The 7,500-nt window shown below is 44.6% G+C and overlaps 2 non-coding genes across 2 annotated transcripts; both read left to right on the plus strand.

The window, feature by feature from the left end:
- Nucleotides 1-6,245: 6,245 nt before the first annotated feature.
- Nucleotides 6,246-6,317, plus strand: TRNAE-UUC (transfer RNA glutamic acid (anticodon UUC)). The gene has a single exon. It is a non-coding gene; the product is annotated as a tRNA-Glu (tRNA).
- Nucleotides 6,318-6,495: 178 nt separating this feature from the next.
- Nucleotides 6,496-6,577, plus strand: TRNAS-AGA (transfer RNA serine (anticodon AGA)). Its single transcript has one exon. It is a non-coding gene; the product is annotated as a tRNA-Ser (tRNA).
- The last annotated feature ends 923 nt before the right edge of the window (nt 6,578-7,500 follow it).

A 7,500-nucleotide genomic window follows, 5' to 3' on the forward strand; every position in this document is an offset into this window, starting at 1 on the left:
AGTGCCCAAACTGCAACCCAAAAGTCACTTTATCTATCGCAAAGTGGCAACAGCAATTTAAACTTCATACAAACGTTTTAAGTCATACATGAACATTATGGAAAATCCAAGTTGAAAATAAACTGTGAAGATAAACAATTTCATTCATCCTACTCCTGAAAAATGTATTCTTTTTAGAACCTCCCAGTTTTATTTTCAGTTTTAAAAAGCTAAAAAGTAGGTTTAATGCTATTGTCTCATAGGATGATGATTCAGCTTTTCCAGAGGCTCCCAACAAGAAAAATTTAGCAATCATGAGGCCCCAAACAAATCATCAGGCTCCCAACAAGACACATTCAGCAATCTTGAGGCCCCCAACAAGACAAATTCAGCAATCATGATGCCCCCAACAAATCATGGGGCCCCCAACAAGACTTTCAGCAATCTTGAGGCCCCCAAAAAATCATGAGGCCTTCAACAAGACAAATTCAGCAATCATGAGGCCCCCAACAAATCATGAGGCCCCCAACAAGACATTCAGCAATCTTGAGGCCCCCAAAAAATCATGAGGCCTTCAACAAGACGAATTCAGCAATCATGAGGCACATAAATAGACAGAATGCCCCCTTAATATGGTAGACACCTCTCACCTGGCTTCTCAATTCTCCTCTACTGGCTGCTGTGCCTGGCAATACTGTTTATGGCTGGATTGGGGATAACGTGCGGGCTGAAAGGCCTTGCGTAATGCTGTGGCCAGGCTGGCTGGCGGTGATGCTGTGGCTGGGTTGGCTGGCGGTGATTCTGTGACCTGGCTGGCGGTGATGCTGGGCTGTGCTTGGCTGGTTGAAGTAAATGCTGCCCCCTAGTTTAGGTAGCGCCAGGAACCCTCAGGTTAGGAAGTGACAGGGACTCCCAGTAAGGTAGTGACAGGGGACCCCCAGGTTAGGAAGTGACAGGGGACTCCCAGGTTAGGAAGTGACAGGGGACCCCCCACAGTCAGGGGGAGGCAGCGACACCCCCCTGGCTCTATGTGCGGACGCCCATGCAGGTGTACAGTGGTGCTCAGGGCCCCAGCAGAAAATACAGCAGTGAAGAGGCTCACCATTCCATCTGACACTTTTCTCCAGCAGCTCTGTCCAGCAGCTCTGTCTTCATCTCCGTCTGCACCTCTTCTCAGTGACCCGGCATATGTAACTCTCACAACACGCCACTGGGTAACTGTGAAGATGGGGCTAGCGAGGAAAAAGACAGGGAGCTTGTGTACTGATGGAGAAGTGCGATGTCCGCAACAGGCACCACTGAAAACTTAGGGGGATATCAGGGAGGGGGGGCTGACAGTTTACTCAGGGGCCCTGGGCAATTTTCCAGTTTGCCGCAATGTCTGTGACTTGTATGAACATTGCTGCCTGAGGTCACTCACAGACCTCAGATCAGTGGTAATGTAAACAGAGGGGAGGGTGGCGCAGAGACCAAGGAGTACACTGCAGATGTAGAAGTGCTGTAATCACTCATTTCTTGCATTTAAAGTGTGGTTACTGTGCACTGCTCTCCTCTCTTTGGGTTGCCACTGATCTACAAGTCTGAGTGATGGGGAGGCAGTAGGAGGTTATATACCCCACCTGACACCAATACCCTATAAGGGTGAACACCTTTAGCTACCTATACGGAAGGTGGCCATCTATACTGGGGGGGGGGGGGCACCTTGGCTACCTATACTAGGAGGAGGGACCTCTGACTTGGGGGAGGGGCACATTCAATGTGCTGCTTGGGCAGCAAAAACATTAGCAGCACCCCTGTCAAGCACTGCTTGCTGCACTCTGGCAACATTGCAGCATCAAGGTTGTATAAACACATCGCTAGATGGAAGGATAGCAACATATTCTGTTGTTATATGGGGGGTAGGGCCGATGGAGCGGCATGCAGCAGGCAGGGCGAGTAGGGAGAACACTGCTCTCAGCCAGTGCTCGGCTGAGTTAACCACCAAGCTAATCACTGGCTAAGGTACAGGGGCTACTGTACACATGCTAGATTCTTGGCAGAGGCAGTAGTCACTGGCCACCTTGGGTCAAGTGTCACAAACCAGAGCGGAGAAACAAGGGTTTGACCACAGTTTGCAGCAATACAGACACTAGACCAGGGAATAAGGTGCAAATAACGTTTTATTGCAAAACAAATCGTAATATTTTGAAGTAACATCTTATTGTATATTTATCTGTGTACCGACCTCTTGACCTCGCTCTTGTCTTGTCCTTCTGTACCACTGCCATCTGATACACGTGTTCGACTCGGCCTGTCCCTGACTTCGTTATTGCCTGATCCTTACAATACGACTGACATCTGACTTATGTGTATAACCCTGCCTGTTTATTGACTACGATATTGCCTTGCTACTCTGTACCTCGATACCTCTGACTTTGTGTAAGACTACGGCCTGATCCTGACTACGCTTTACATACTATTGTTTGCGTATACACTTGTACGTTACCTCATCACGTATCAGCGTGATATTATCAAGGCCCATTAAAAAATATAATGGAGGAGTTGCGAGACCAGATTTTGATACTCGCAGGTGCTGTTAACCACCTCACTGAGCAAGTTGCTACTCAGCAAACACAGTTGACCCAGTTGTCTAACACACTCGCTCAAATAAATTTGTCCGCTAATGTCAATAATCAGCAAACTCCTCCACTGGCTCCTACTCCACCAATTATGGAGCCTAAAATGCCGTTACCAGAAAAGTTTACGGGTTCACGTTCGGATTTCAGTAATTTCCGTAACAGATGTATGTCTTACTTTGAGAACAGGTCTAGATCTTCAGAAACAGAGTTCCAGAAAATTACGCTGATTAAGACCTTACTGCAGGGTGACTCACAAACCTGGGCCTATGGATTAAATTACGAGACTTACGTCAGTGTAGGCATACTGTTGAGGAGTATGCGGTCAAGTTTAGGAAATGGTCTGTATCCGTTAAATGGGGTGGGCAGCGCTCTTAGACCAATTTCTTTTCGGCCTAGCTGATTCTGTAAACAATGTATTAGTGAGCCATCCTGAGCCTAGGAATGTAGAGGATGCGATTTCTCTAGCCATCAAGGTTGACAGACGGATTAGACACCAACGTCAGGGAAAAGTCTATTCTGTCTCAGGGAACCTCAGGTCAGGTGAAGAACCCATGCAACTGGCCTTCTCCAGATTGTCACCTGCGGAGAAGCTTAGGAGAAGGCAGGAGGGACTCTGTATGTATTGTGGTGAGAAGGGTCATTTTGCTCAAACTTGCTCTGCAAAGAAGGCACCGGAAAACTCCACCGCCCAGGTGAAGTTGGGGAACTTCACTTGGGCGAGCCAGTTTTTCCCCTCAAAATGAAAAAGATTTTATTGCCAGTTACTATACATTGGGACGATAAGTCGAAAAGAGATTTGAATGTTTGTAGGCCTTGAAGATTTTATGGGTAGCCAGTGGAGTTAGCATAGGCTTGGTGCTATGTGACAATGGTGGGGTAAGTTAACCGCATTGTGGTCACATTTTGTACTAATTGCAGGTGGTGCAGGTCTTCATTTAGAAGGCCTGCAAACAAAGCATTGCAGTAGTCCAGCTGTGATGAAATGAAGGCATGAATTAGAGCTGTAAGGAATGCTGGAGGTAACGTTTCACAACAGCTGAGATTTGATTTCTGAAGTTCAATTCTCCACCCATCACTACACCCAAGACATGCACACAGTCAAGGCTAGTGATGTCTGAGCTCCCTATCCTCAGCGGTGTTTACTGAGACTGGAGCTGCTTTGCTGCCAAGCACTGACCTCCGATGACAACAGACTCAGCATTAATATTACATAAAAGAACATGCACACCAGACAAAAGATGCTTTTAAATGCAATGCTTATTATTAAAGTGAAAAACTTGTACATAAACCCTGATAAACGGGCAGGATACAAACATATTAGCACAATTTTAACTGAACAATGGAGGACGCCGCCCTGCATGATCGCATCTGTTGCCTATCTGCTGTTTGCCTGTTTGGACTTTTATTGCCCGTGATCAAGAGGCTCAAATTGCCTGGAAACAGCGCTGCTGTTGGGTAAATTCTGACTTTCCTCCATCTCTGTGTTTGTCAGGATGTTGTAACATTGTGTCATTGCTCATTGTTCAGTTAAAATTGTGCTAATATGTATATGTTTGTATCCTGCCCGTTTATCGGGGTTTATGTACAAGTTTTTCACTTTAATAATAAGCATTGCATTTAAAAGCATCTTTTGTCTGGTGTGCATGTTCTTTTATGTAATATTCATGTATTTTTATAACATTGCACCCTGCGTGATTATACATTGGTCTATATAGCTTGATTGTCTATTTATATGGGTGTGCGGACCCTAATGAACATATAACAGACTCAGCATTGTCAGCATTTAGTTTTAGCCAGTTGTCATTGTCAGGAATATACTGGGGTGCTTATGATGTAAGGATAATATTTTCATTTGCCTGTCTGACTGCTATGTACTGTACTTCAGATGCGTATGTATGGGTCATCATCTGGCTTTGGGGGAAGCTGTACTTGTCTGTGTGACAGGGTGGAATACAATTACCCTCAGTTCCTCGGAGAGCAGGGAGCTAATTAGAAGCCCTATTGTCCCATTATACCAATCAGGACATAGTCAGGGAACTTCAAAGACTTACATTTGCATCTAAAGAGGACTTCAGTGAATAATGCTTGGGGTAATAAGACAATGGCAGAAGTGAAGTGTGTTGAAGTCCTTTTGATACCATTTGCTACCTGTGGAAATTGAATTATTGGTGGAGGTGCAACCTCCTTATCTTTGATCAGCTAGGAAGTACTGTCAACAATGGGGTTGTCACCTGTAACTTGGACTAGGGAAATCTTTTCATGTATGTGGGCTATTGTACATTTTTCGCAGGTGGATGTTAGATCTCTGGAGATCCAATTATGACTGAGGATGTAATTAAATCTAGCTTCCCCCCCGTCCACACAGGCTTACAGCCTCGAGGCGAATATTTCATTATAAAAACCAGGGGACATCTACCTCAAATCAGTTCTCTTCTGACGGTAGCTACGGCTGGTCTCCTGGCCTAAGCTAGTGGACTCCTGGCCTAGCCAGAACTGTGTCCGTCCACACAAAAGTCCACGATTCTTCTATCTGGACCCCTTTCTTTTGGTAAGCAAAATCGCTTTGTGTGTTATCTTTGTAACGTTTATCTTGTAACTATTTTTACTTTGTTTTTTGTAATCTTTTTGTATATATTAAGTTCTGCACTGTTCTATGTTTTTCTGGAATATTAAATTATTATTTAATAAGCTTGACTTCTGCTGTACTAAACTAACACTCATAGCCTAGAAGAGACTGAAGTGTAACCGTGTATAAGTTCATGCCTAGTTGTATGTTTGAGCAACACTACCGTATGAAATTGTAATTGCATTGTGTGTGGGGGCGTTTGTCATACGTTGGCCTAAGCGCGCAGCTGACCCAACGTACGAACAACGCCAGTGCGAGTAGCGACAGCAGAGTGGCTAACAGTATAGTTCGGAACGACTGTTAGTGGGTCTTTGCTTCACGACAGTGTAAGATTGCATCTGTGTGGGTGTGTGGGTGCGTGGCGTTCCCGTATTTGGCCTAAGCGCAAAGCTGACCCAAATCCGAAAACGCGGAGTGCGCGCTGAGGACTCGACAGCAGAGTGGAAGTGTCTAGCGAACCGCTAGTGGTGGCAGTGAGAGGTGTTCTGAGGGGTTCCAGCCTTGTTTTAGCTTGACTAAGGCTGCTTCCCCTCTCAGTCTGGTCAAACCCGCAGTCGGGAACCGTATACGCAGACGTGCCGCGGGCCGGTTCCTGACAGTCATTTATCCGCTCAACGTAGACATAGAGCTTCTCATGTTAAAGCACCAATATTATAAAACTATTTCTCCCATACTTTCCATGTGAGAATTCAATACAGCTATTGCCATATATTTTTTTTTTATTCCAAAAATTTGAACCTCAAAATATAATCTCTCCTGCTGCCTGCCAAGTTTCTGTCTTTATACCTTTAGAAAAGATCAGGTCATAAAGATGTACTGCATCTTTTACCTGTGAGTAATGTCTAATGTCAATAATGTTCTCTGAAGGTGCATACACATGTACAATAGTTGTTGCCTGATGGCATTAGGACTAGGTCCCTCAGATTACAGTTCAGAAGCCAAATGCAGTACAGTGCTGTACCTTTCTCTGCTATAGCTAAATGACACGTCTTTTCCAATGGGGATTTCCTAAATAGACAGCCTCCCATATGGTCTAGCGGTTAGGATTCCTGGTTTTCACCCAGGCGGCCCGGGTTCGACTCCCGGTATAGGAAGTTTAACTTTTGTATACACGATCAGCTGCACATACACATGATGCAACATATAGGATGCATTGTACCAGAACATGTGACTTATGACCAAATAAGGAAACAATTGTTCCTCAATAATTTGTAAGTGGCCGACATGACAATAGCTGGTTACCTGCATACTTTTTGCACTCTCTATAGCAAAGTAGTCGTGGCCGAGTGGTTAAGGCGATGGACTAGAAATCCATTGGGGTCTCCCCGCGCAGGTTCAAATCCTGCCGACTACGAAGTTGTTATTGTTTTAACAATTTGCACACTTATGAGCTTTGTTAAAAGAAAAATCCAGATCTTTTCAGATAGGTGTGCCAGCAAACTGTACATACAGTGCAGGAATTATACTGTTTATACAACTTATGGTGGCCACACATTACAATTTCTTCATTTTTTTTTTGTTTGTTTATTCAACAGTCTTGATCGTTTTTTTTTTGTTTTTGCTCGAATGAAAAATTAGACTCTCATAACCAATGTACCTCATATGTATGTTTGATTTTGTCACAATAATGACAAAACTTATTCCATAAAACATATACAATAGATGTAGTAACCATTCTTCCTCCACAGGGACGAGTAACTACGTCCTTGCAAATTCCCATAATGTCTTGCAGGGGTGTAACTACTTCCTTGCTGCTGCGCGATTCCGCTCTCCCCCCAGTGCTCGTTATCACCGCCGATCGTTAGTCGGGAGATCAGTGAATAGGAAAAATGGACTGCAAAAAGAGTTATGAAATAATGGGTTGCTGTGCATCCAGATTGTTATCAAACAAGAAGTATGGGACTAGATTTTTATCTAAATGAGTTGAAGAATAGAATTTGATACATCTAAAGGTGGCCACTAATGATACAATTTGCCAAGCTATCTTTTATGAACGATTTTTCACATGAACGACTGGAAATGATTGTTTGGGACCACTAACAGACAATAATCTCCTAACCAATCCAATCAGATTAAAGAGACTCTGTAACACAAAAAAGTGCCCCTGGGGTACTTACCTCGGGAGGGAGAAGCCTCTAGATCCTATAGAGTCTTCCCTGTCCTCCTCTGTCCCACGGTAGTCTCACTGGGGCCCTCCAAAGCCACAGCCAACAATTTGTCAAGCTGCGGCACAGGCGCAATATTTACCTTCCTCGGCTCCAGCGCAGGCGCAGTAGC

Source organism: Hyperolius riggenbachi, chromosome 4, assembly GCF_040937935.1.
Source record: "Hyperolius riggenbachi isolate aHypRig1 chromosome 4, aHypRig1.pri, whole genome shotgun sequence".
Classification (NCBI taxonomy): Eukaryota; Metazoa; Chordata; class Amphibia; order Anura; family Hyperoliidae; genus Hyperolius; species Hyperolius riggenbachi.